The sequence below is a fragment of the Fistularia commersonii genome, unplaced genomic scaffold, assembly GCF_037954325.1.
Source record: "Fistularia commersonii isolate RoL2024-O1a breed Wild unplaced genomic scaffold, RoL_Fcom_v1.0 HiC_scaffold_69, whole genome shotgun sequence".
NCBI lineage: Eukaryota > Metazoa > Chordata > Actinopteri > Syngnathiformes > Fistulariidae > Fistularia > Fistularia commersonii.
Genome location: NW_028234027.1, coordinates 45,001 through 55,000, shown reverse-complemented (window position 1 = coordinate 55,000; position 10,000 = coordinate 45,001).

Sequence of the window (10,000 nt, the reverse complement as noted above, 5' to 3'; positions counted from 1 at the left end):
CCTGACGCAACCCTCTGCATTTATCCGGGCTTGGGACCGGCACAGGGAGACACTGCTCCGTGCCCCCCCCCCCCCCCCCAAAGGCAGGCTTGGAGAGACACGGGCCAGTGCCGCCCTGAGGCTGCATTACCCTCTCTTTCTTACATTTATTATAAAAATATGCTTATCTTCCTTTTAGCTCATCACACATGTCTTTATGATTTTCAGTCCATGCCTCAGCCGGCCTGAAGCTCCACTGATGCGCATGTGCGGATGCCTCTATCTAGCGGACATAAAATAAAGACAATCATTCAAATGTGAATGAGTCGGCGTGATGCTCCGGGATGTGTGGAGCTCAGGGAGCTCCACGAGTGAGGGAGTTAAGTTAGGGCGGGGGTGCAAGTAGGCTCTAGGATTCCCCGAGTCGGGGCGAGCGATGGGTTTAGAGGCGTATCGCATTGAAGATAATGGCCGCATATCCTTCTTGGACTTTTCTAAAGCCTTTGACTCGGTCGAACATCCATTTATCATAGCAACGCTCGAACATTTTGGATTTGGTTAAATATTCAGGAATGTGATCCGTGGGCTCTATGAGAATATTCATAGCTGTGTCACCCTGCCAAGCGGCACCACTCCGAGCTTCCATGTTGATGTGGGAATCCCCCAAGGTTGCCCCATCTCACCCTATTTATTTATAATTGCTACCGAAATGCTAGCCGTTTATGTTGAAAAGAGCAACGATATCCAAAAGTTAGACGTGCTGGGGACTGAAATTGTTATTAGCCTGCTGGCAGATGACACAACCTTAGTTTTGAAAAATGAACATCAAGTCCCAATAAGTGCCGAAAACAACCAAAACATTCTCCAAGGCTTCAGGATTGTCATTAAACTTAAAGAAATGCAAACTTCTTGCGCTGCATGACTCGCCACTAAAGGAAATCAGCGATGTTTCCATGAAATCAGAAATAAAATACTTGAGCATTTTCCTATCCAAGGACCAAACGTTAAATCAATCCAGGAACATTGAATCTAAACTGAATCAAAGTAAAGCTTAATTCTAATATATGGCTCCAGAGAGATTTATCAATATTAGGCCGGATATATTTGACTAAAATGGATGCGTTTATCCAGATGTATATACCCAGCGTATTCCAATGCTGCTCCAAATCAACTCGTAAAATCTGTTAACCAAATCAATTTCAACTTTATCTGGAGGAACAGACCACACCATCTAAGAAAAATCACATATGGTGAAAGAAACAAGTGAAGGAGGGCTGAAAGTGATAGAGTCGGACTGCTTGAATGGGACATTGAAGGTGAACTGGTTGAAATCCTGGATCAAACCTCATCGTTCTTTCTGGTATTGTACTCCAAACTACTTATTCAACAAAGTCGGCGGCCTGAGTCTTCTGCTTATCTCTGACTTGGATATCAACAAGATTCCTGTCAAATGTTCAGAGTTCCATAAACAAATATTATTATACTGGAAAATGATATACGTACACAATTTCTCACCACACAGTATAATAGTTTGGAACAATCGATATGTACTGCATGGCAACAAACCTCTGTTTTACAAGGAATGCTTTGAGAAAGGTATATGGTCGATAATTGACTTGATGGATGACACTGGCAGTCCTCTGGACAATGAGCAGTTCTGTACTACACACAGATTCAAGCCTCCCATATTAGAGTTGCTAAAGTTACGAAACGCACTGCCTCGACAATTTGTATTCCTGACCAAAAATATAATGACGCACCGAACCGTACAACCACAGTTACCCCGACTATCACTCCAGGGAATCTCAATTGTGGACAGAAAGCGCGGCAACTCCTTTATTAGGAAATGTTTCACAGGAAACTTATTCCCTGGACGTCAAAAAAAAAAAAAAAGGATATTTTAAATAAATTTGATGAGGAATCGATTGCCACGCTGCGAACCATGTATCTGACTCTACCCATACCCCCAAGGCAAAAGAGACCCACTTCAAAATTATGACTGACATCTACCCATCTAAGGAATTATCGAGGGTACGCTTTAATTTTGAAGATAATATTTGTACATTTTGTGAAGACAACATTGAAACCACTGACCATATATTTTTTCTCCTTCTCATTCCATCGTCACCAGTTTCCTTCTCAAAAGATGATATAACATTCTGTTTACTTATAAGCAACATAACAGATGAACTCTGTGTCAATGTTCTTTTAGGCCTGGCCAAGTTCTTCATTCACAAGAACAGAATGCAAAAATGCTCCCCAAATTTTAATGTCTTCATAAACGATTTTGAAATATAAAAAAAAAAAAAAAAAAATCCTTAAAACTTATGGAAAAATCCAAAAACTAAAAAATATAGTTACCCATGTCCGAGGTTCCTTTTTTTTTTGGTAAAAAAAAAAAAACAAAAAAAAAAAACCAACTTGATTACATGTTACATTCCCCTTGCAATTTTTTTTTTTTTTTCGTTTTAATTTCTTATTTGTCTATCTATTGATTTAATTACTTCCTTTTAATTTCTTTTTTTGTCTCGCACTGTAAATTTCTCACAAACCTGTAACACTATTAACTTCTCATTACATACAGAACAAATGTCCTGATGTCCGTTGCTTCCTCATCCCTGGTTGTTTCATTGACATTCAGTTCTACCTTGCTATGTTTATTTGTACATTTGTATATTTGGGTGTACTATTTATGTTCAATTAAAAACAGTTTGATGTCTGAGATTCCTTGTGAACCGCCAACTTAATTACATGTTATATTCCCCTCACAATTTTTTTTTTTCGTTTTTAATTTTATTTTTCTATCTATTTATTTAATTATATCCTTCTAATTTTCTTTTTTTGTCTAGCATTAAAAATTTCTCGCAAACCGTTAACACTATTAACTTCTGATTACTTACACCACGAATGCGCTTATGCCCCCCCACCCATCCCGCTTTTTCCGTACGGAGGCAGACACTGAGATCGAAAGCAAATGGGTGTCATTGAAATGCAGTAACAGGGTGATAACAGCCGTGTTCGAAGTGTGTAGGGGCTTATAGGAGAGCAGAAGCACGTCACGCAATTCACCTGAGTTCGGAGGATCGGGAGTACCAGGGCCCATAGCGGAGAAGCGGAAGAGCGGAGTTATGTGTCTCTTCTCAAAGGCGGGGAAACTGGGGGGCAGCAGGACCCCTTAGACCGGCTAATGTGAGTCTTCTCCGGACATAGATCACCCGGACTTATGACTGGAGCTCCCGGACCTCTGGGCACACACATATGTGAATGAGTGGATGAGCTAATGTTGGTTTGGTTGTGGATACGTTTCGGCCAATGCTATCAGCACAGCTATGATTATCCCCAGAACGTTGAGAACGAGCTCCCGGAACTCCAGACATGCGTATATAAAAGAGTGGAATTAAGGTGTGTGTGTGTGTGTGTGTGTGTGTGTGTGTGTGTGTGTGTGTGTGTGTGTGTGTATACGTGTGGGACAGAAGTAATGTTGGGGACAGAAATTGTTATTAGCCTGCTGGCAGATGACACAACCTTAGTTTTGAAAAATGAACATCAAGTCCCAATAAGTGCTGAAAACAACCAAAACATTCTCCAAGGCTTCAGGATTGTCATTAAACTTAAAGAAATGCAAACTTCTTGCGCTGCATGACTCGCCACTAAAGGAAATCAGCGATGTTTCTATGAAATCAGAAATAAAATACTTGAGCATTTTCCTATCCAAGGACCAAACGTTAAATCAATCCAGGAACATTGAATCTAAACTGAATCAAAGTAAAGCTTAATTCTAATATATGGCTCCAGAGAGATTTATCAATATTAGGCCGGATATATTTGACTAAAATGGATGTGTTTATCCAGATGTATATACCCAGCGTATTCCAATGCTGCTCCAAATCAACTCGTAAAATCTGTTAACCAAATCAATTTCAACTTTATCTGGAGGAACAGACCACACCATCTAAGAAAAATCACATATGGTGAAAGAAACAAGTGAAGGAGGGCTGAAAGTGATAGAGTCGGACTGCTTGAATGGGACATTGAAGGTGAACTGGTTGAAATCCTGGATCAAACCTCATCGTTCTTTCTGGTATTGTACTCCAAACTACTTATTCAACAAAGTCGGCGGCCTGAGTCTTCTGCTTATCTCTGACTTGGATATCAACAAGATTCCTGTCAAATGTTCAGAGTTCCATAAACAAATATTATTATACTGGAAAATGATATACGTACACAATTTCTCACCACACAGTATAATAGTTTGGAACAATCGATATGTACTGCATGGCAACAAACCTCTGTTTTACAAGGAATGCTTTGAGAAAGGTATATGGTCGATAATTGACTTGATGGATGACACTGGCAGTCCTCTGGACAATGAGCAGTTCTGTACTACACACAGATTCAAGCCTCCCATATTAGAGTTGCTAAAGTTACGAAACGCACTGCCTCGACAATTTGTATTCCTGACCAAAAATATAATGACGCACCGAACCGTACAACCACAGTTACCCCGACTATCACTCCAGGGAATCTCAATTGTGGACAGAAAGCGCGGCAACTCCTTTATTAGGAAATGTTTCACAGGAAACTTATTCCCTGGACGTCAAAAAAAAAAAAAAGGATATTTTAAATAAATTTGATGAGGAATCGATTGCCACGCTGCGAACCATGTATCTGACTCTACCCATACCCCCAAGGCAAAAGAGACCCACTTCAAAATTATGACTGACATCTACCCATCTAAGGAATTATCGAGGGTACGCTTTAATTTTGAAGATAATATTTGTACATTTTGTGAAGACAACATTGAAACCACTGACCATATATTTTTTCTCCTTCTCATTCCATCGTCACCAGTTTCCTTCTCAAAAGATGATATAACATTCTGTTTACTTATAAGCAACATAACAGATGAACTCTGTGTCAATGTTCTTTTAGGCCTGGCCAAGTTCTTCATTCACAAGAACAGAATGCAAAAATGCTCCCCAAATTTTAATGTCTTCATAAACGATTTTGAAATATAAAAAAAAAAAAAAAAAAAATCCTTAAAACTTATGGAAAAATCCAAAAACTAAAAAATATAGTTACCCATGTCCGAGGTTCCTTTTTTTTTTGGTAAAAAAAAAAAAACAAAAAAAAAAAAACAACTTGATTACATGTTACATTCCCCTTGCAATTTTTTTTTTTTTTTTTCGTTTTAATTTCTTATTTGTCTATCTATTGATTTAATTACTTCCTTTTAATTTCTTTTTTTGTCTCGCACTGTAAATTTCTCACAAACCTGTAACACTATTAACTTCTCATTACATACAGAACAAATGTCCTGATGTCCGTTGCTTCCTCATCCCTGGTTGTTTCATTGACATTCAGTTCTACCTTGCTATGTTTATTTGTACATCTGTATATTTGGGTGTACTATTTATGTTCAATTAAAAACAGTTTGATGTCTGAGATTCCTTGTGAACCGCCAACTTAATTACATGTTATATTCCCCTCACAATTTTTTTTTTTCGTTTTTAATTTTATTTTTCTATCTATTTATTTAATTATATCCTTCTAATTTTCTTTTTTTGTCTAGCATTAAAAATTTCTCGCAAACCGTTAACACTATTAACTTCTGATTACTTACAGCACGAATGCGCTTATGCCCCCCCACCCATCCCGCTTTTTCCGTACGGAGGCAGACACTGAGATCGAAAGCAAATGGGTGTCATTGAAATGCAGTAACAGGGTGATAACAGCCGTGTTCGAAGTGTGTAGGGGCTTATAGGAGAGCAGAAGCACGTCACGCAATTCACCTGAGTTCGGAGGATCGGGAGTACCAGGGCCCATAGCGGAGAAGCGGAAGAGCGGAGTTATGTGTCTCTTCTCAAAGGCGGGGAAGCTGGGGGGCAGCAGGACCCCTTAGACCGGCTAAGGTGAGCCTACTCCGGACAGAGATCACCCGGAGTTATGACTGGAGCTCCCGGACCTCTGGGCACACACATATGTGAATGACTGGATGAGCTAATGTTGGTTTGGTTGTGGATACGTTTCGGCCAATGCTATCAGCACAGCGATGATGAGTTCAGGTGTGTCTGTGTGTGTTTGTGTGTTTGTGTGTGTGTGTGTGTGTGTGTGTGTGTGTGCGTGTGTTTGTGTGTGTGTGAGAGTTTGTTTTTGTGGGTTGGGGGGGGTTCCCGCGGACACGGAGTACCAGGGCCTGGAGCGGATGAGGTGAGGAGCGGAGGAGAGCAGAAGCCCGGACCGTGATTCGCTTGTGTCCAGCGGTTCGGGAGTTCCAGGGCCCGAAACGGAGGAGCGGAGGAGCGGAGGAGCGGAGGAGCGGAGGAGCGGAGGAGCGGAGGAGCGGAGGACAGCAAAACCCCTTTCTGCAATTCGCCTGAGTCCGGCGGATCGGTAGTACCTGGTTCCGCAGCGGATGAGCGGAGGAGTGGAGGAGATGTTTCTCTTCTCAGAGGCGGCGAGGGGGGGGGGGCAGGACCCCTTACCCTTATCCCCCCCGGACGTTTGAGTGGAGCTCCCGGACCTCCGGGCACGCACATGCGAATGACTGGATCACAGGGAGTGCCAGGGCCTGGAGCGGATGAGCAGAGGAGAGGCGGAGGGCAGAAGCCCGGCCCTGTTCAAGAGTTCCAGGGTCCAAAGCGGGGGAGCGAAGAAGCGGAGGAGGGGAGGAGAGCAGAAGAGCAAAAAACTGGCCCGGAATTCACCGAAGTCCCGCGGATCGGGAGTTCCAGGGCCCGGAGCGGAAGAGCGGAGGAGCGGAGGAGAGGAGGAGCGGAGCAAAGCTAAGCCCGTCTTAACAACAAGGAAATTACAGATGAGGCTATAATTTCTAATGAAAACTTTAAATTCTATAGCCACGTATACACTTCGACATTGTCAAAAAGCGATTGTGACTCCTTTCCATTAAATATTCCTCAATATATCCCAAAAATAAACAACAAACAATATATGATTGTTTATATATGTTTATATATAAACAACAAAAAATATACAGTTTGATGTCTGAGATTCCTTGTGAATCGCCAACTTAATTACATGTCGTATTCCCCTTGCATTTTTTTTTTTTGGTTTTAATTTCATTTGTCTATCTATTTATCTAATTATTTCCTTTTAATTTCGTTTTTTGTCTAGCACTGTAAATTTCTCACAAACCTGTAACACTATTAACTTCTCATTACATACAGAACAAATGTCCTCATGTCCGTTGCTTCCTCATGCCTGGTTGTTTCATTGACATTCAGTTCTACCTTGCTATGTTTATTTGTACATTTGTATATTTGGGTGTACTATTTATGTTCAATTAAAAACAGTTTGATGTCTGAGATTCCTTGTGAACCGCCAACTTAATTACATGTTATATTCCCCTCACAATTTTTTTTTTTCGTTTTTAATTTTATTTTTCTATCTATTTATTTAATTATATCCTTTTAATTTTCTTTTTTTGTCTAGCATTAAAAATTTCTCGCAAACCGTTAACACTATTAACTTCTGATTACTTACAGCACGAATGCGCTTATGCCCCCCCACCCCCCACCCCCCGCTTTTTGCGTACGGTGGCAGACACTGAGATCGAAAGCAAATGGGTGTCATTGAAATGCAGTAACAGGGTGATAACAGCCGTGTTCGAAGTGTGTAGGGGCTTATAGGAGAGCAGAAGCACGTCACGCAATTCACCTGAGTTCGGAGGATCGGGAGTACCAGGGCCCATAGCGGAGAAGCGGAAGAGCGGAGTTATGTGTCTCTTCTCAAAGGCCGGGAAGCTGGGGGGCAGCAGGACCCCTTAGAGCGGCTAATGTGAGCCTTCTCCGGACATAGATCACCCGGACTTATGACTGGAGCTCCCGGACCTCCGGGCACACACATATGTGAATGAGTGGATGAGCTAATGTTGGTTTGGTTGTGGAAACGTTTCGGCCAATGCTATTAGCACAGCTATGATGAGTTCAGGTGTGTCTGTGTGTGTTTGTGTGTTTGTGTGTGTGTATGCGTGTGTATGTGTGTGTGTGTGTGTGTGTGTGTGTGTGCGTGTGTTTGTGTGTGTGTGAGAGTTTGTTTTTGTGGGTTGGGGGGGGTTCCCGCGGACACGGAGTACCAGGGCCTGGAGCGGATGAGGTGAGGAGCGGAGGAGAGCAGAAGCCCGGACCGTGATTCGCTTGTGTCCAGCGGTTCGGGAGTTCCAGGGCCCGAAACGGAGGAGCGGAGGAGCGGAGGACGGCAAAACCCCTTTCTGCAATTCGCCTGAGTCCGGCGGATCGGTAATACCTGGTTCCGCAGCGGAGGAGCGGAGGAGTGGAGGAGATGTTTCTCTTCTCAGAGGCGGCGAGGGGGGGGGACAGGACCCCTTACCCTTACCCCCCCCGGACGTTTGAGTGGAGCTCCCGGACCTCCGGGCACGCACATGCGAATGACTGGATCACAGGGAGTGCCAGGGCCTGGAGCGGATGAGCAGAGGAGAGGCGGAGGGCAGAAGCCCGGCCCTGTTCAAGAGTTCCAGGGTCCAAAGCGGGGGAGCGAAGAAGCGGAGGAGGGGAGGAGAGCAGAAGAGCAAAAAAACTGGCCCGGAATTCACCGAAGTCCCGCGGATCGGGAGTTCCAGGGCCCGGAGCGGAAGAGCGGAGGAGAGGAGGAGCGGAGCAAAGCGGAAGCCCGTCTTAACAACAAGGAAATTACAGATGAGGCTATCATTTCCAATGAAAACTTTAAATTCTATAGCCACCTATACACTTCGACATTGTCAAAAAGCGATTGTGACTCCTTTCCATTAAATATTCCTCAATATATCCCAAAAATAAACAACAAACAATATATGTTTGTTTATATATGTTTATATATAAACAACAAAAAATATACAGTTTGATGTCTGAGATTCCTTGTGAATCGCCAACTTAATTACATGTCGTATTCCCCTTGCATTTTTTTTTTTCGGTTTTAATTTCATTGGTCTATCTATTTATTTAATTATTTCCTTTTAATTTCTTTTTTTGTCTAGCAATGTAAATTTCTCACAAACCGTTAACACTATTAACTTCTGATTACATACAGAACGAATGTCCTTATGTCCTTTTCTTCTTCATGCCTGGTTGTTTCATTGACATTCAGTTCTACCTTGCCATGTTTATTTGTACATTTGCGTGTACTATTTATGTTCAATTAAAAAAAAAAAAAAAAAAAGAATGAGAGGCTGAGAAAATCTCCATGTCTCTCTCTCTCCCCCCTTAATGCCCCCCCGCTTTTTCCGTACGTTGGCAGACAATGAGATCAAAAGCAAATGGGTGTCATCGTAATGCAGTAACAGGGTGATAAAGGCCATGTTAGAAGTGTGTATGGGCTTATTTTACAGGCTTTCCCCTGGTACTCCATGGATTACCAGGGGCGTTTCTGCCGTGAAGCTGAAAGGAGCTGTTTCGGTGTTCCTGTTTATAAATCCACTCAGCAATGAGGTGAAAAGCACATCGGTATCGATATAATTCGGTAACAGGGCGATAACATCCATGTATTCCGCTCTGGGCCCTGGTACTCCTCGGGGGGGTGAACGCCGGGCCGAACTAGTCCTGGTACTCCATGGAGTACCAGAGGCCCGCCGCAGTGAGAGTAAATGGAGCAATTTGGGTGTTCAATTGTAAAAAGCGGCCTAAAATCCGTGTGGAAAGCAAACGAGTGTTGTTTTAAGACAGTGTGAGGGTGACAGCAATCTCTCCAAGAAGCTTTCTTGGGTTATTTCTGAGGTTTCTCAATGCACTCCTAATGGGAGAGAAGGTAAAGCCCATAAAGCCCACGGGCTTTTCCTTTGTCCGCGCTGCAAGGGACTTTACTCGTTTTTTCGAGGGGACATCCCGCGGGATAGTGTTGGAGTGGCCGTCTAGGAGGAGGGTTTTATTTTCTCCCCTGACGCGTGGTGGTTGATTGTCTCCGAGTCGAGTCGGCACACGTGACCCGCCGTAGGAGGGCCCCCGCCGGCCGGCCTCGCGGCGGCGTTCGGGTGGACGGCTCCTCCGCTCTCGCGGGTCCGCCCCGACCG